This window comes from Pan troglodytes, chromosome 15 (genome assembly GCF_028858775.2).
Source record: "Pan troglodytes isolate AG18354 chromosome 15, NHGRI_mPanTro3-v2.0_pri, whole genome shotgun sequence".
In the NCBI taxonomy this organism is placed as follows: domain Eukaryota; kingdom Metazoa; phylum Chordata; class Mammalia; order Primates; family Hominidae; genus Pan; species Pan troglodytes.
This window is the reverse complement of record NC_072413.2, coordinates 48,102,698-48,122,111: the sequence shown is the minus strand read 5'-3', so window position 1 is coordinate 48,122,111 and position 19,414 is coordinate 48,102,698. Positions and strand designations below refer to the sequence as shown.

At 43.2% G+C, this 19,414-nt stretch overlaps 1 long non-coding RNA gene across 3 annotated transcripts in view; it reads left to right on the top strand.

Annotated features, from left to right (window-relative positions):
* Window positions 1-1,473: 1,473 nt before the first annotated feature.
* The window catches only part of LOC100610168 (putative uncharacterized protein encoded by LINC01599), a 50,612-nt gene continuing 32,671 nt past the window's right edge, over window positions 1,474-19,414 (top strand). The window contains exons 1-3 of one of the 3 annotated variants that reach the window (XR_002939285.3): window positions 13,825-13,986; window positions 14,778-15,075; window positions 17,359-17,433. This is a non-coding gene — a long non-coding RNA (putative uncharacterized protein encoded by LINC01599). Of the gene's footprint in view, window positions 1,579-13,824; window positions 13,987-14,777; window positions 15,076-17,358; window positions 17,434-19,414 lie in introns of those variants that run through there. The other 2 variants (XR_010151098.1, XR_010151099.1) reach the window with 2 other exon arrangements.

The window sequence follows — 19,414 nt, the reverse complement described above, 5'->3', positions numbered from 1 at the left end:
GGGAACTGTAAGGCTGAGGGGTATTGAAGATGCACTCTGCCAGCCTGAGAAATGATGCATGAATTGAGGGTTAGAAGACTTCTGCAACAACATGAAGGAGGGGACGACGTGGTTTAAAAGGCAAGTGCAATGGATGAGGTGCTGCCACTAGCTGGGGCTCAGCCAGGACACAGCTAATTCCCAAATCCCAAGGGACTGCCAATGCCTTGGCCTGTGGGCAAGTGTGGGTTGCCTCTGCACAATGGAGCTCGTAAACTACTTATCAGAATGCAGTTATAGCCAATTAGGGAAAGGGTTGCAACCCCACAGTAAGGCAGTGTTTCTCAAACGAGGCTGCACGTGGAAAATTAAAAGCACACAAAACCCATGTTCAGGCCCTATCCCAGTCCAGTTTAATCAGAGGCATAGTAGTTTTGTTAAGGGGTTCCAGATGGTCTTAATGTTTGCCTTAAATTGAGAACCACTGCAACAAGGAAACCTCTTTTAGCATCTACTTCCCAAGGAGAAGAGAGCAAAGAAAGAAGAAAGTATATAAAAAGCAAACCATCTGTGAATAGAGTGGGCCCCTAGTACATACGGACAAAAAACCACTTGGAATCCGATGTGGAACCTTGTATGAAATAGGAGGTTTTAAAATAAACAGGACTGAACTTTGGAAATGGAAATAGACTATAAATATAATCTGAAAATTAGAGAATCTGGCCAAGAAGGCAAAGGTGATGCTACTCAAGAAGGAAGGGGGATTCAACAGTTAAAAATTGTTGCAGGTCCAGTCTCCAATGACTTGAGTCTCTTCTGTACACCAGTTATAACTTTAAACATCTTTGAGGTTGCATAACTTTGCATTTTAATCTACCACAGTTTATAACCAAGGGTCCATGGATCATATGTTTGGTGAAGTTGGAAATGAAATTAGTTTTTTGTTGTTTTGTTTTGTTTCGAGACAGACTCTCACTCTGTCACCCAGGCTGGAGTGCAATGGTGTGATCTTGGCTCACTGCAACCTCCGCCTCCCAGGTTCAAGCGATTCTCCTGCCTCAGCCTCTGAAATAGCTGGGATTACAGGCACCTGCCACCACACCCAGCTAATTTTTGTATTTTTAGTAGAGATGGGGTTTCACCATGTTGGTCAAGCTGGTCTGGAGCTCCTGACCTCAAGCAATCCACCCTCCTTAGCCTCCCAAAGTGTTGGGATTATGTGCGTGAGCCACTGCACCTGGCCTAGGTTATTTTAAAGTAAGAACTATTAATCCAGAATGTTAGTGGGAATTTTTTTATACACAGCATATCTTTTAATTTTTTCTTACCTTTCTTGAAAATTTCCTTGTTAAATGATGCAAAATATGATATGACAGATTATAGGTATTTTAATTTAAAGAAGAGTATGGGTTATAGAAACATCTGTTGTTCTAAAGGCCACCTGTAGATGGCATTGCTTGACTTTGTCTTTAAATGTTTTCTAGAAAGGAAGTTGTTAAAATAGAATCTACTTTGAAATGCAATCACATTTTAAAGGTGAACGAAATTAGATTTTTAAAAAAGCCTACCTTTTGAGTTACTTTCAGAAGATAACACAGGGTAAGTAAAACAAGTTTTTTTCTTGTAAAATTGTATTTGGTTTATCTTTCCGTTTCTTTCTGATATGCCTTTTGAATATCATTCAAAAAGCTACGTTACTACAATTCATAAAATGTTTTCTCTGCTATTGATATCTTCTGTGAAAAGAAGACAGATATTTAAGAGGCTAAATTAATTCAAGTGACGTTCTGAAAATTAAAATTCACCTTGAAAGTACCTTTCACATAATCATGATTTTACATCTGAGACACTTAAAACTTCTCATTTTAATTAGTTTTTCAAAGCAGTTTTTTTTTTTTTTCTTCAATAGAGTAAGTGGTAGTTCTTACTTCTGAAGGCTGAAGCTGTGTCTTTGGTTCCCACAGTCCTGTAGGCACAGGCCAGGTATTTGACTTCTGGGTTTTCTTTTTTCTCAGGAAACATCAGGATTTGAAAGAGTTTTGATTCATTGATAACAAACATTGTTAGAGGAGAATATTCAGTTTTCATACCATAAAGACCTTCACTCTAATAGAAATACAGAAAAAGAAAACTGTTGCAACGATATCTTCCTGAAAATTAATGGAAAAGCTAAGTTTTTACTTTCCATAATATTGGGTAGGAAAGCAATAAATTCTCAAGGCATTTTCACCAGTTAAAGTTTAAACCATTAGATATTTGGGGTTGTTGAAGACATTGAAGTTCTTATGTGTTGGTGAAGTTCTGTGAATATCTAGTGAGTCCCCATCAACTGTGAGATACATTCTAAGTCATTGATTATTAATGACGATGCTATCATTTGCAAATGATAAACCTAAAATATGGTACAGCAAATTATCTCCATGATAATATTTTGCTCACGTGCATTCTGAAAACAGTGTCAGCACAGAGGCTCTGAGACCAGATTATCTGGGTTTGAATCCCAGTGCTGCCACTTACTAGCTGTGTGACCTTGAAGTTACTTAAACGCTGTGTGCCTCAGTTTCCTCATATGTAAGGTAAAGATCATAATATCTTATAGGTTGCTGTGGAGATTAAATTAGTCAAATACATGTAATGTACTTAGGTACTAGGCACATAGTAAGTGTTCAATAAATGTGACTGTAGTTGGGGTGGAATTACGGTGGGCACTTGGAAAATATGCATAATGCAAGTCAGTTTTATCTGTTGCAGTGTGAAATCTGGGCACCTTTTTGAGAGTATAGGATGCATGTAAACATTGCTGCCCAGTCACGGTGGGAATGGCAGCTGGGATGGGAGGAAGTTGAGAACATTGTTACACAACATGTACTGTTATTTAAACAAATAACAATCTTAGAAAAATGAAGATACGGGGAAGAAAATTTTTGTTCACTGTTCATTTTTACAGTTTGAAAGCAACTGCCACGAGCATTCGAAGGCCAATAGGGACAGAGCAAATCCTCGTTTCTAAATATGGGAGCCTGGGTTTGCTGGCTGGAGCTCCAGGATTAACATTCCACCGCCCTGGACCCTTACTCAATTCTTCCTTCCACGGTTCTTTGCTAAACCTGAGACCAGATGGGTAGCAGGCCATTAAAGTACAGCAGAAAGTCATTTTTCTGAAGTCTGAGACTTGATCTATCTGCATAACGATATTTTCAGAGTTTATATTTATTAACTCTAAAAGAGCAATGTGACTTTAAAATATGTTTGTAGCAGTTGTTTCTTGCCTAAATAATCTTTCACTGTGTAATGAGTGCGTGTGTGGGATGCAGGACTTAACTAATTCCTCAGGCTAACTGACCATGTCTTTTACTAACAGACAAGAATGACAAAACCTTGGATTGTGTCTGTTTCTCCATCAGCCAGTGTAAAGTGGCACATAGGCTTTACTTCAGAAGGGGTGTGCAATCTTCCCTGGGCCACACTGGAAGGAGAAGAATTGCCTTTGGGCCACGCGTAAAATACACTAGTGATAGCTGATGAGATTTTTAAAAATTGCAAAAAAATCTTATAATGTTTTAAGAGGGTTTACGAATTTGTGTTAGTCCACGTTCAAAGATGTCCTGGGCCATATGCGGCCCATGAGCAGTGGGCTGGACAAACTTGCTTTCTGCTTCTGCGTTGTATTAAACTTGCAAGGCCTTTCTGTTTGCAATTAATGGAAAATATTGTCGTGAATACTCAATAGGTGGTCTTCATTTTTAGAAACCTTTATACATTACCTATAATACAGTAACTTATTTTGTTGAATTAATTCACATTTTTTAATTTTCACAGGTTGAAAACAAGGATATTTCTTCCTTGCAAAGCAAAATTAAAATGTTTGTAAAAGATCTGGCCTAGATGCAGTTTTTATAGGCTTAAACGTTTGAGTAGTTAACAAATTCCTTTCAGGTTATTAGTTCTAATGAGGTACCACTGACAGCTTTTTGATGGATCAGTGCTGTTAAATACTTTTGGGTTTTTTGTTGTTGTTTGTTTGTTTGAGACAGAGTCTCACTCTGTCACCCAGGCTGGAGTGTAGTGGAGCAATCTTGGCTCACTGCAACCTCCACCTCCCAGGTTTAAGCAATCTTCCTACTTCAGCCTCCTGAGTAGCTGGGATTACGGGCACGAGCCACCATGACCGGCTCAGTTTTATATTTTTTGTAGTGATGGGGTTTGGCCGTGTTGCCTAGGCTGATCTCAAACTCCTGAGCTCAAGCAATCTGCCTGCTTTGGCCTCCCAAATTGCAGGGATGAGCTACCACACCTGGCCTTGAGTAGTTTTTTAAAAGTTACCTTTAACTCAGATTTGTTAATCTGCTGAAGTCCAGGCATTAACGATGTGAGTTCCAGGTGCTTGTGTTGGTTCATGATTGTTTGACAAATCATTGCCAGAGTTTTAGGTATACAGTACAAACAATCTCATGTATCTACATTCAGTACTCAACCTTGTTCTTTTAAGGAATGTGTCCTGATAACCTGCTTGTGCTGCATGCACAGTACAGCAATGTACTGAGGTGCTACATATACAAATTACTATTTTTTTTTTTTTTTTTGAGATGGAGTTTCGCTCTTGTTGCCCAGGCTGGAGTGCAATGGTGCAATCTTGGCTTACCACAACCTCCGCCTCCCAGGTTCAAGTGATTCTCCTGCCTCAGCCTCCCTAGTAGCTGGGATTACAGGCATGTGCCACCACTCCCAGCTAATTTTGTATTTTTAGTAGAGACAGGGTTTCTCCATGTTGGTCAGGCTGGTCTCAATCTCCCAACCTCAGGTGATCCGCCCGCCTCGGCCTCCCAAAGTGCCGGGATTACAGGCATGAGCCACCGCGCCCAGCCACAAATTACTATTTTTTTTATACGAAGCTTAGATGAGAAGCTTTACACTTGTGTTTAGAATGAGTGTAAATAATCTCATGGCATATAATTCACATGGAACAAAGGACTGGCTTCTTAAAACTTAAAAACAGGAAAAACAAGTTTCACACTCCCACAAATAATAAATGTTTAACCAGAGAATATCTTTGGATTTCAGTGACATTTATGAATGTAGGTACAGTAATGTGCTTTTAAAATAACTATTTTCTTTCTAAATCTTGTTACAAGGATTTTTTTTTTTTTGAGAGTGTGTTTCACTCTGTTGCCCAGGCTAGAGTGCAGTGGCATGATCATAGCTCACTACAGTCTCGACCTCCTGGGCTCAAGTGGTCCTCCTGCCTCAGCCTCCCAGTAGCTGGGACTACAGGCAACATACCACTATGCCTGGCTAATTAAAAAAATATTTCTTTTTGTAGAGACAGGGTCTCACTGTGTTGCCCAGGCTGGTTTTGAACTCCTGGGCTCAAGCAGTCATCCTACCTCGGCCTCTCAAAGTGCCAGGATTACAGCTGTGAGCCACTGCAGTGGATGGATATTTTAAAAAATTCTGTTGTTCAAAACTCTTCACTCTCAAACATGTATCTGACACCCACAGTCAGTCTGTTACTCTTGTTCCCTGTGAAATGTCTGCTTGTTAACCTGAGAGTCCAAAGAACAGGAGAGGCATAGTTTGGCTGGTAGGAACAATATTCCCAGTTAGCCCTGGAAGACAGTTCCAGTTCAGTTCTAAATCCAATCGCCTTCCCTTTATGCTCCCAAGCTTTATGAGAAAACAGCTCACTTGATTACCACCTAATCTACCTGTATGTCCTTGGGCAAGTTAAACTCTGCATGTTACTTTCCCTTTCTGTAAAATGAGAATATCTACTGGCTAACATTGTGGTGATGGTTAAACTAGATAATGTATGGAGACCATACTTAAGGAAGCAGTCTCCTCAGCTTAAGCCAAAACTGTTTGTTCTGAGAATCCAGACTGGTAAACTCTTGCAAACTAGAGAGGTGTACAAGAAACCATCCCAAGTAAATGACACATAAGTGGTCCAGGAAAAACAATCCTCAGTTGTTAGGAAGGATTCCCAGTTTAGCAGTGTGCCTGTTGTTTACCGTTATGTTCCAACCAGACATCTTCACCATGTCTTTTAGACCCTACCTTTGTCATAGGAAGAGAGAGGCCATAGGGGAAAATAATTGAGAGGTTACTCTTATCAAAAAAAAAAAAAAAAGTCCCGTAAGGCTTTAATGAGGCATGGGGCATCACTGGTTTGATACTTCCCAGCAGAATGCAATACCAAAAGCAAAAACAAAGAAATAGTCCCCTTTCAAAAACACGAAAGTCCCAATGCAGCAGACTAGTGCACGCCGCAGAGGGCAGGAACAGAACTTAGCAAAGAAGTTCCCCGAGACTCCGCAAAATACTGTAAAGTGGACAGCAAATGAAATATGGCTTGTTGCTGTTAGAGTTTCTCCACAGTTAACCCAAAACTGAGGACCTATGTATAAAGAGTCTGGAACAACGCCTGACATAAAAGATCCTCAACAGTGGGGAGGGAGAGCATCAGGATAAATAGCTTAATGCATGCTGGACTTAATACCTAGGTGATGGGTTGATGGGTGCAGCAAACCACCATGACACATGTTTACCTATGTGACAAACCTGCACATCCCGCACATGTATCCCGGAACTTAAAATCCTCAAGACATTTTACTTCTCTTCCCTTCTCTCATTTTCAAATCTACCCTCAATGACTCTTCTCAACATTCAACACATTTATTTACTCCTTCAATTCAGCGGACAGGCACTGTGCTAGGTATCAGAGGTACCCATCAGTACTCTTTTAAATATTAGGGACAAATAATAAGATGCATTCCATACCCGTAAGCAGCTCTCACATCTGTAATGAGAGGCATATGCAAAACATAATTGCAACTCAGAGAAATGCAATCATAAAGGCATAAGCTAGCTACAGCGGCAGTGCCAAGGAGGGTGTGGTCGCCTCTGCCTTAGTTGGTCAGGGAAGATTTCATGAAGGGACCATTAAGCTGATTTTTGAAGGATGAATGGAAAGCCACTGGACAGCTTGTCAGGTATTCTAGGCAAACACATGCAACAGCATCAAATGTGGTTTTGATGTGGCTCGAGCATAGGGCATGTGTAGGAGATGACTAATGGGTAGGCAGGAGGGCAGGGCAAGGACGTGCAGAGTCCATGTGGCGTATTCAGGAGTGCAGATGGATTCTGGAGGCAATTAGAGGATATTTCAATACTTTAAGTAGGGTAGCCACTTGGCCAAATCATTTTAGAAAGATTATTCTGACAGCAAATTTGGAGAGTGGGCAGGAGGGGGCAAGACATGAGGCAAAGAGATCAGGAAGGAAGAATGAACAGGTAAGAGATGTTGAGGAGGGGGGTCTGAACTCTGGTAGTAGCAGTAGGAATGAAGAGGACGGGATCTGAGAACTGCTGTGGAGCTAGACTAAAGCAGATACAGTAAGTTGTGTAGGTGCCCGTGGTGCATCCTGATGGGGTCAAGGCCTCCACGGTCCTCATACTGCCCTTCTGCAGGTCAGAGTCCCTTTTCTTTAAAACACTTTTATTTTGAAAAGAATTGTAATAACATTAATTTTATTAGAACTAGAGACTTTACTGTCCTTTGCCAGAAAATTGTCCTGTGTATAAATCATGTAAGTTTGGAATCAACTGTTTTAATTTTTGGTTTTAACTTCAAAACAATAATGATGTCTACAGTGTGAATGGTGTCCCCTTCCAATGTTGCTCTTTGCTGTACCCAGCCTGAGTGGCCACACACTGTGACCCTGGTTACATGTATGTAATAGGCAGCTAAACACAAGCGGTCCTCTGTATATGTGAGTTCCATGGGTTTCAACCAAACGCAGGTTGAAAATATTCGGGAAAAAAAATAGATGGTTGTGTCTGTACTGAACATGTACAGACGGAGTTTTTCTTGTCATTATTCCCTATACAAGACAGTATAACAACTATTTACATAACATTTACATTGTATTAGGTATTATAAGTAGTCTAGAGATGATTTAAACTATATGGGGGTAGGGGGTGGGTGTGGAGGGCAAACACATAGCAAATGGATGCTGGGCTTAATACCTAGGTGATGGGTAGATCTGTGCAGCAAACCACCATGGCACACGTTTACCTATGCAACAAACCTGCACATCCTGCACATGTACCCCTGAATTTAAAAGCTGAAGATAAAAAAATAAATTCAGTCCAATAAAAAAGTAATAAGGTATATGGGAGGATGTGTATAGGTTATATGCAAATACTACACTATTTTATACAAAGGACTTGAACATCTGTGGATTTTGATATCTGTGGGTGGTCCTGGAATCAATTCCCCATGGATACTGAGGGATGACCGTATATAGGTTTGGGGGCAGAAGAGAGGGTGGACTGAGAAAGATGATGTCTTTTTTTTTTTTTTTTTTTTTTTTTGGCAAGACAGAGTCTCATTCTGTAGCCCAGGCTGGAGTGCAGTGGTGCTATCTTGGCTTACTGCAACCTCTGTCTCCCAGATTCAAGCGATTCTCCTGCCTCACCCTCCTGAGTAGCTGGGATTACAGGCGTGTGCCACCACACCCGGCTAATTTTTGTATTTTTAGTAGAGACGGGGTTTCGCCATGTTGTCCAGGCTGGTCTCGAACTCCTGACCTCAGGCCATCCACCTGCCTCAGCCTCTCAAAGTGCTGGGATTACAGACGTGAGCCACCGTGCCCGGCCAAGTTGAGGTCTTATAGATCACCCCAAATGTATAGATTGGGGGAAAGCCCAGGTTAAGGCCCTGGGAAGTACCAAAATTCAAGGAATTATTGGAAAAAAACAGAACACTTAAAGGTGAAATATTGAAATATCTTCTGCCTTGACTCCAGGGACAGTCAGTTCTCAAACAGGTTGATGGTCATATAGCTCCCATTTTTGTATTTCATACACTGAGACTTCCAACCTGACTTTCATCTGCCAGGATTAGATTTTATACATCTGCCCCCAAGTCAACATAATGATGCTGCCTGCTTAGCAGCTTAGCTATCTGCAGCAGTGCCATCTTTGCACCTTGGTACTTGGGCAGCTGTTTTAATACCTGGTCCTTGTTCTAAAAAAAATGAGAGAAGACCCCAAAATGAATATGTTGTTACTAATGATAAGCAACTCAGGTCTCAGATGAATACACCTTAGGATGGAAGCCACTGGTATTCAGAAAGCAGTAAATCTTGTAGCCTCAGTAGCTGCTCGTTGGACTTAGTTTGATTGTGAGTTCACTTATGAAAAGGAATGAGGAAAATATGAGTATAGAACCAATATTGGAAATATTGTTGAACATGTGGATCTATTTCTTTTTCTTTTTGATACTGGAACTTTTCTCCTATTTGACTTAAGTAGGTCTGACTTTCTCCGCCCAGTGTCTGGTTGCTCCTCCGTCACCATCCTTCATTCCTTTTCCTTGTCTGTTGCTTAACTCACAATTCCCTGGGGCTCTGTCTTTTCACCACTCACCTCTGCACACATAGATCTTGCAATTTTCATGATTCCAACTACAAGCTTATTGTAGAGGCCCCCTCTCTAGACCTCTAGCTCCGATCCCTCTCTTAAGTCTGACCTCTCCCCTTCAACTGCCTGCCTGATGTCTTCCTTTGCTTGCCCAACCAAGAGTATGTCTTAGCAAAATTTCTGCAAAAATAGACTCTTCTGCCTCATATTCTTGTTTTACTAATGGCATCACCATTCTTTTAGCATTTCTAATTTCTTCTGCCTCACATGAACTCAGCGTGTCATACACTGATCTGTGATGGGTTCTCACAGTCTTCCCCCACTTTCCATCTTCACGGCCATCACCTCAGGTTGGGCCTCACTCCTCTAATAGTCTCCCCACCTTCAATATCTCTCTACACTTATCTGTGCAGGCGGTGGTGGCAGAGCGTACTCCTAACCTGGGGTTCCAGACTTTTCATCATGCTACTCCCAATAGCCCACCAAGTTCAGGAGAGACTTGGGTTTCCTGATCTAGGCTAACCCACAGGATTCCCCCTGCATAACAGGCCCTTCTTTTCTGGGGTAGCTAGTGCCAAGGATAAAGTAAGTTTTGAGCTGCCCAAGAGTAAAAGTCAAGATAGAGGAAAGCAGAGTCTAGAAGCAAACAGAGAAATTAGAACATTTTTCCGATGATTCTGTTTGAGTCTCTGAAGCCAGCTATGTCTAAAGCCACCGCAGCTCCTGGACTTCCCAGTTACCTCACCTAGTTAACTCTGTTCTGCTGGTTTGGGGCTGGGTTTCTCTCCCTTGCAGTGGATCAGATTCTAACTGGTAGAGCATTCAAACCTTTCAGCCCATTAAACCCTACTCTTAAGATCCTTCTCAATCATTACCTTCCCAGAAAGTAATCTGCTTTTTAAGTTTGCATTTTGTCCATAATACCCACCAGATCATCTTAACAGTTGATTTAGAAGCTTTCTAGAATAGTGTTGGTTGCTGATCATACTGTGGAGATCTTATCAAACTACAAAAGTAAGCGTTATGAAACTCATCAGAAAGTAAAAGGGAGGAAACAAAAACCTGTTGTGGGAGTGGTTTGATTTAAATGTAACAAAAGAGGAAATCTACTTCTTTGCACCCAGAAAGTGTTCAAGCCTGCACCTCTCCATCCCCCAATCAAGGGATCATTATTTAGTGAGAATAACTCAAGAGATGAGAAAATGAGTAGCTTACATAAGGAGGTAGATTCTGGGGCTTGGTTCTAACCCCCATGATTATGGGGGTTCCTGAGAAGTGGAGGGAGAATTGCAACATGTATTAGGAGAGGTACTTGGGCAGTGAGGTTTGCCATCTGGAGAGCAAGTGGTTTTTTTTTGTTTGTTTTGTTTTTTCTTTTCGTTTTTTCTGAGACAGAGTTTCGCTCTTGTCGCCCAGGCTGGAGTGCAATGGCGCAATCTCGGCTCACTGCCGCAACCTCCGCCTCCTGGGTTCAAATGATTCTCCTACCTCAGCCTTCTGAGTAGCTGGGATCACAGGCATGTGCCACCATGCCCAGCTAATTTTGTATTTTTAGAAGAGACAGAGTTTCTGCATGTTGATCAGGCTGGTCTGGAACTCCCGACCTCAGGTGATCTGCCTGCCTCGGCCTATCCACCTGCCTCGGACTCCTAAAGTGCTGGGATTACAGGTGTAAGCCACTGTGCCTGGCCTTTTTTCTTTTTTAAAACTTATTAAAACAAACAAATCAACAACAACAACAAAAAAAATGAGGTCTTGCTACTTCGCCCAGGCTAGTCTTGAACTCCTGGGCTCAAGCGATTCTCCTACCTCAGCCTCCCAAAGTGCTGAGATTACAGGCATGAGCCACTGCACCTGGCCAGGAGAGCAAGTTTTAAAACTGGCCAGGTCACTATTCACAATAGCAAAGACTTGGAACCAACCCAAATGTCCATCAATGATAGACTGGATTCAGAAAATGTGGCACATATACACTATAGAATACTATGCAGCCATAAAAAAGGATGAGTTCATGTCCTTTGTAGGGACATGGATGAAGCTGGAAACCATCATTCTCAGGAAACTATTGCAAGGGCAGAAAACCAAACACTGCATGTTCTCCCTCATAGGTGGGAATTGAACAATGATAACACTTGGACACAGGAAGGGGAACACAACACACAGGGTCCTGTTGTGGGGTCGGGGGAGGGAGGAGGGATAGCATTAGGAGATATACCTAATGTTAAACGATGAGTTAATGGGTGCAGCACACCAACATGGCACATGTATACTTATGTAACAAACCTGCACGTTGTGCACATGTACCCTAGAACTTAAAGTATAAAAAAAAAAAAAGAAAATGGTTGTGAATATTTTGAGTCTAATAATAAATTTTGCCTTTCTTAAAAAAAAAAAAAAAATCTGACCAGGTGTTGTAACTCACGCTTGTTGTAATCCCAGTACTTTGGGAGGCCGAGGCAGGAGGATCATTTGAGACCAGCCTGGATAATGTAGTGGGACCTTGTCTTTACTAAAAATAAATTTCAAAAAATTAACCTGGCGTGGTGGCACATACCTGAAGTTCCAGCTACTGGACAGGCTGAGGTGGGGGCAGTGCTTGAGCCCAGGAGATGAGCCAGCAGTCAGCTATGATCGTGCCACTGCGCTCCAACCTGGGCGACAGAGCACGAACTTAGCTTAAAAAAAATAGTTTTAAAACTGAAGGTGCTTTCTTGTTGCTTTTCTCTTGGATTATGGGGAAAGTCACTTTCAGAGTGGAGTTTCAATTTTTTTCCTTTTCTGTTGTATTTCCCTTCAGTTACCCAGCCTTCAGGAAAATCTGACACTTGGGTACTGCCTATGTGTGGTGGCAGAAAGTGAAGAGAGAGGCCAGTATAGGACACATACCTGCCCCACATCTACTGTTCCCACGGTAGAGTCCTAGGTTGATCTTAAAGGCAGCTTTGATGATTGACAGATGATTGGCTGCAGTTGTAGCAGAATTAACCAGCTTACCAGGTTAAATGTTGGGGTTGCGTATGGGTGGGCTTCAGACTCAAAAATTGATGGAAGTGCTGGCTGGGCGTGGTGCTCATGCATGTAATCCCAGCACTTTGAAAGGCCGAGGCAGGTGGATCGCTTGAGGTCAAGAGTTCCAGACCAGACTGGCCAACATGGTGAAACCCTGTCTGTACTAAAAACACAAAAATTAGCCAGGCATGGTGGCGTGCGCCTGTAATCCCAGCTACTCGGGAGGTTAAAGCAGGAGAATTGCTTGAACCCAGGAGGCAGAGTTTGCAGTGAGACGAGATCTTGCTGCTGCACACCAGCCTGGGCAACAGAGTGACATTCCATCTCAAAAAAAAAAAAAAAAAAAAAAAAAAAATTCTGACAGAAGTTCTGCCTCATTGATCTGCTTAATGTGATCAGGGATAACATAGGATCCAAGCTAATCCTACCACTTAGCAATTCAGAGCTATGCATTTAGATAAAGATCTCTGTCCAGCCCTGTGAAATATGAGCAGAGGAGCAGAGGTAGGTGTGTGTGTGTGAGACAGAGAGAGAGAGAGAGGGAAAGAGAGACAGAAAGGGTGAAAGCTGTTAGTAGGTTTGTAATTCTTGGTAAAAGGCTGGAGGGGAATCTATTACTTTATTTTTTTACTAGTGTCTCCAGAGGACAGATGTAACTTTCCAGATAGCCTTGAAAAATGTGACTGTTATTCTGCAACAAAAAACAAAAACAAAAACCATCATTTTTCATACTCCCCTGAGGTTCCTGGCAAGAAGCGTGAGATTCTATAAAGAGAGAGCCCAGGGTTTTGCCTGTTCAGCTGCCCCTGGTCAGGAGCTTGTGTGTGAATCTCCCCAGAAACACTTCCCAACCATAGGACATTTCCCTTGACTCTGATTCATCCATGAGTCCCCAGAGTATTTTGCTACCATCTTTCCAAACAATCCATGCCAATCATTGATTATGATTAGGAGCGTGGCCACGCAGACCCCCTCAGGTCACCCTGTCCCTCTCCTGGTTGAAGATTTATCTCAGCATCACTTGGTGGGGATTTTCTGGACTAACAGAAGCCAGAGGGAGAAGACTGCACTCCTGCCTCTGCTGCTGACTGGCTGTGAGTTCTGAGGCAGGTCCCTCAGTCTGAGTTTGTTTTTTCACCTATGAGACAGGGATGATGATAGTGGTGGTGACTTTTTTTTTTTTTTTTTTTTGAGACAGAGTTTCCCCTCTGTCGCCCAGGCTGGTGTGCAGTGGTGTGATCTCGGCTCACTGCCACCTCTGCCTCCTGGATTCAAGCGATTCTTGTGCCTCAGCCTCCCGAGTAGCTGGGATTACAGGTGTGCGGCACCACACCTGACTGATTTTTGTATTTTTAGTACAGTCAGGGTTTTGCCATGTTGGCCAGGCTGGTCTAGAACCCCTGACCTTAAGTGATCCACCTGCCTCAGCCTCCTAAAGTGCTGGGATTACATGCATGAGCCACCATGCCCAGGCTGGTGGTGACATTTGTTATGTTCAGCCATGGAGGTCTTAGGGTTCTCGAATAGTAAGATGGATGTCAGAGCCAAACGTCAACTTGAAATCTGGATGGAAATGTGAGTTCCTGTGGGTATTTCTCACGGTTTACAAACGGCTTGATTCCTTCTTTCCCCTTCTCAGCTGCGTACCACATTTGAAAAGAACAAATGGGGCACCTGGACTTCCAGCTACCTTTGCTCACAGCAGCTGTCTGCAGATCTACTGCATCTCTGCATGAGCAGGGTCCTCAGCCCCTGCTGCATGGCAGTGGGTGGAGATGGACTATGGATCCGCTCCCCTCGGTCTCCCAGGCTGGCTTCCTTTCGGGCCCTAGCTGATCCTGGATGAGATCTTATCAATCTTTTCCTCTCACGCTTTCTCTTCACAGAAGGTGACTCAAGACAAGGAGTCATCATCTCTCCTTATCTGCATCTGGCAGGCCAGGCCATGCGGCAGGTGCTCTGGGTACCAGCTGCCCATTGTTATGTAGAGGAGCAAGTTCCTGAAGGGAGTGGCTACTACAGGACAGAACCTGGGACACGCCAATATTTGATTCCAATTATTATTACTCTTCTTACTGGAGCATAGTGGAGTGACCTGGTTTTGCAAATGTGTTTCCTTTAATTCCTTCAACCTATCAAATGAAACAACTCCTCAGCTCAATACTCTGATTTCATTGTTCCTAGAAGAATTTAGGGTTGTAGACCTTCCCAGGCAGGCTGTAAATACTATTTTGGTCTGTGGGAGCTCCAAGACCTGATTGAAAGCAGCCTAGCCTGTGAGAAGCTCTGCTGTGGAGGATCAGGCAGCACTGGGACTTTGGGCTTCCAGGGTGCCAAGTTCTCACCAAGCCTGGCCCCTGGGACAGGGCTCCCTCCAAGCCTGAACCTCAGGGGAAGGCTCAGCAGTCACAGCCCACCAGTGTCCTCTCAGCTGCCAACGCTGCTCAGAGAGGGAAGTGCTGCTGCTGCCTGGAGGGGCACAGCCCTGAAGATTACGGAAGACAGTGGGCAGAGAATGTGGAAAATCACCCAGAGGTTGCTGCTCACACTTCATGTCTTCAGAGCATCACCCCTCATTTTATAGCTGGAGAGATGGGGTGCACAGCCAAGGAAAGCCAGGAACAGGTTCCGGCTTCCATCACTCAGATACTCAGGAATCCCTGGGTACCCCACACTGATTCACACTGCGCTGAGCTGTCTATGGCACAGAACCATTTGTCCACTGATGCTTCCTCCCTCCAGGGACACTGTCCATCTTCAACAAGGGAGGATCCCAGATACTCACCATGGGCATTCATCTTATAAAAGTCCCAACTGTGGCTCAGGGGTCGGTCCTTGCACCTTATTAGGATTTACCTATGACTTTATCTGCACTCACATAAGCACTAGGGGGACAGGAAGCTGTTACTGCAGTCCCGGGGGCCTCTCTCCCGATGCCTCCATTTAAAGACTTTGTTCTGTTTGTTCACAGTGTAGATCTACCGACTTTTTTGTGTGTCTGTTTTAACTCACAAATTCCACAGCCTCCTCCTTGAAGACAAGAACAGCATCTTCTTTGCATCTTGCCCCGTCCTTGCACTTATTGCTCAGGAATAGTTGATTATCCAGTTCCATAATTAATCTGTCTTTCCTTGAGCACCTACAATATGAGTTCTAGGTTCTACAGGGAATACAAAAATGAGTAGACATGAATGGAGAGCAGGGCAAAAGAGTGGAGAAAGTCAGAGTAGTAGCTTATTTCATGAAGTTTGGTAGGAAACAGGAGAGAGACTGGGTTGAGAGGATTGTAGAAGTGCATGGGGAGGGAGGTTGTGGTTGAAGATAAACGGAGGTGACTAGCGGGTGGATAATTGATGGAGCGAAGGGTGGAAGAGCCTAGAGGGAAGGAATGGGCCAGGCACCGCGCTGACCACAGGCAGATTGATTCCTGAAAAAAAGAGTCACCTCTTCAGCAAGACTAAAGGAAGAGGGAGGGAAGTGAAGGTGGGGAGGGAAGGGAGAATGGAAGGAGATGTAGCTAAATTTGGACACAAAGGTGAAAGAGAAAATGGCTCACCCTAATGTCCTCAGGTTTTCACTGTTGAATGAAGGAAGGGACGTAAGCCCCGACATTAAAGCGCCAAAGTTGACAAGGATCCATTGCTGGGATGATTGGGGGTGGCATATGCGACTCAGAGAGGGCCATGTGGCCTGATTGGGGGAGGTCAAGGGAAAACGAGGGGAAAGGAAAGCAAAGTTGGGGAAATAGGAATTATCTCTAGGGCCATCTTTTCTTCCCTCTCCCACTCACACCCCATGTATCAGGATCCTGAGGCCCATCTGGCCTTCCCCAAGTTCTGAAGCTCTCTCTCCTTCCCTCATGGTGTACTTCGCTGGCTAAGTAACTACTTGCTGTTACTGGTTCAGTAGGTGCTCCTGGCTTTGTGTGCTCTCCTCTCTCAGGTACCAGTGTGATATTCTTAGAAGATGGGAGAGGCACAGTTAGATTTTGGTTCACATAGTCTGTGATACTTTGTTATGGCAGCCCCAACAAACTAATAAATTCATCTTACAGCTATATTTTAAAAGTATGAGATATTAGCTGGGTGTGGTGGCATATGCCTGTAATCCCAGCTACTCAGGAGGCTGAGGCACAAGAATTTCTTGAACCTGGGAGGCAAAGGTTACAGTGAGCCAAGATCACGCCACTGAACTCCAACCTGGGCAACAGAGAGAGACTCTGTCTCAAATAAATAAATAAAATTTAAAAATTAAAAGTATGTAATATATTTCATCAGCATTTTAAGGATTATTTGATATGTCAAAAACTGAGTTATAGAGTAGTTTAGACTGTATAAATAAACTAATCATAAATATATTCAAGAAGAAGGTATTTGCTTAACAAAAGACTTAACATTAAACATTTGTTCAAATTCATCTACTCTTTTCAAGAAAAATATTTCTTAAAACAAGGTTTTGTTAACTATGGCAGAGTACTCATTAATTTCCAGCAAACCTGGCTGCTTCCCCTATTAGCACATGGGATTAAATTATCTCCTGTGAAGGGACTGGTGTTTTGGGACATGGGACATTGTCTTAACCCAGGCAGCTATAACACATACACTGCAGATTGGATGGCTTAGACCAGGGGTCCCCAGTCCTTGGGCCGTGGACTGCTACTGGTCCATGGCCTGTTAGGACCTGAGGTGCAGAGCAGGAGGTGAGCAGCACTCCAGTGAGCCCCACATCCTGCCAGATAAGCAGCGGCGTCAGATTCTCACAGGAGCGCAAACCCTGCTGTGAACTGTCATGTGAGGGATGGAGCTTGTGTGCTCCTTATGAGACTTTAATGCCTCCCACCACTGGTCCGTGGACAAATTGTCTTCCACAAAATGAGTCCCTGGTGTCAAAAAGGTTGGGGACTGCTGGCTTAGACAATAGAAATTTTGTTGTTTAATTTTTTCACAGTTCTCAAGGCTGGACAGTCCAAGATCAAGGTGCCTGCATCTGGCGTCTAGTGTGGACCCTATTCCTGGTTTGCAGGTGGGTGTCTTCTTGCTGTGTCCTCACTTGGCAGAGAGAAAAGAGAGAGCAAGCTCTTGTGTCTTTTTATAAGGGCACTAATACCATTCATGAGCCTGCCACCCTCATAACCCAGTCACCTCCCAAAGGCCCTGCCTCCTAATACCATCACATTGGAGGTTAGGATTTCAACATAGGAATTTGGGGAGGCCACAAACATTCAGTACATAACAAGTGCCTATAATAGAAATTCTTCTCACACCCTTTGAGTGCACACCACGCAGTGTGCTAGATGTCACTCCCAAATGTCATTCCCTGAATTCTCACAACAGGCCTAGGAGATGGGCAGGTATCCCATGGCACATACAAGAATATCAGAACTTAAAGTGGTTAAATAACCATCTGCAGTTACAGAGGTAATCATTAGGGAGAATGTTCCCTAGTTCTGATAGGCCAGGTGTAGATCCCAGCTCTGCTGCATCCCGGCAATGTGACCTCGGCAGGCAGCTCAACTCTCTACCTCAGTTTCTTCATTTGTAAAGTGGAGACATGGTACTACGCACATCATGGGGTTGTTGGACAGATTAAATGAGATAATATATCTTCTTGGCACAAAGCCTGGCACATATAAAGTCCTCTAATGTTAGCTATTATCATTGCTTTAAGAAATATGGTAAGTAAAAATAATATCAGACACTCTATAGCAGTGTTTACAAAGAGCTTTCTATTTTGTCAGATGAGGAAACCGAGGCTGAGAGAAGTTAAATGACTCAACTGGGGCCCCCCAGCCAGTAAGCTGTGGGAAGGGGACTCAACCCAGCCTTTTGACTCCCAGCAGGGCAGAGCTGCAAATTCTGACAGCCACTCCACTAGTCAATGTCCTTGAAATAATCAACGCTCCTATCTCAGCTTAAAAATCATGTGTGTGTGTGAGTGAATTTACTGTGGAGGAGGGAAATGGCTCAGACTCTTATCCTGCTGTTTAAAGTTCTTCTTGCCTTACATCTCTGCTAGTCAGGGTTCTCCAAAGAAACAGAAACAATAGGATGTGCATAGAGAGAGAGAGATTGGTTTTAAGGAATTGGCTCATGTGATGGAGGCTGGTCAGTCCAAAATTTACAGGGTGGGCCAGCAGCTAAAGACCCAGTAAAGAGCTAATGTTGCAGTTGAGGTCTGAAGGCTGCTTGCTAGCAGACTCCTTCTTGCTCAGGAGAGGCCAGCCTTCTGTTCCATTCAGGCCTTCACATGATTGGTGAGGCTTATCAGACGTTATGGAGGGCCATCTGCTTTACTGAAAGTCAACCAATTTAAATGTCAATGTCATCTAAAAACACCCTCACCAGGAACACCCACAATAATGTTTGACCAAATATCTGGGCACTTTGGCCCAGCCAAATTGACATGTAAAATTAACCATCACAACATTTTTGCCTAGCTCCATGAAGAATTGGCTGAGAGATCTTATGCAAGGTACTGACCTTAACTCCCACTCACCACATGCCCTGGAAAGATGAAAAAGCGCTGTAGGATAAGGTTGAGTCTTTGAACCCAACCCTCCCATCCTTTTTCTTTCAGAAGAAGAATGCTGTTAATGGAGCAATTCACTTTGTTTCATTTTCAGTCTATCCACTTGTGGTATCAGGCTGGTAGGTGAACCTTTTTTTTTTTTTAAGTTTCCTCTTTTCTTTTGACATGGTGGTAATGTTTTACTTTTATATTAACTACAAACTTGCATGCAACTAAAGGAACCAGGGAGGGAAGCTGTGTTTATAATCTTCTCTTTAATTGTAGTACTTGTTTAAGATTAGCTAAGCCTGGCTCATTTTTTAAAAGTCAATTTTATTGAGGTAGAACTGCTGATTGCAAAAGTAGGTTTTAAATAATTCCATATCTGTATAGAAATGGTATAAAACTAAAAGTTAAATTCTGTGTAAACTGAAATCGCACCATCTTGAATGTCAGGGAAAGGACATACTTTGTAAACTGGTCTTGATGGTGGTGT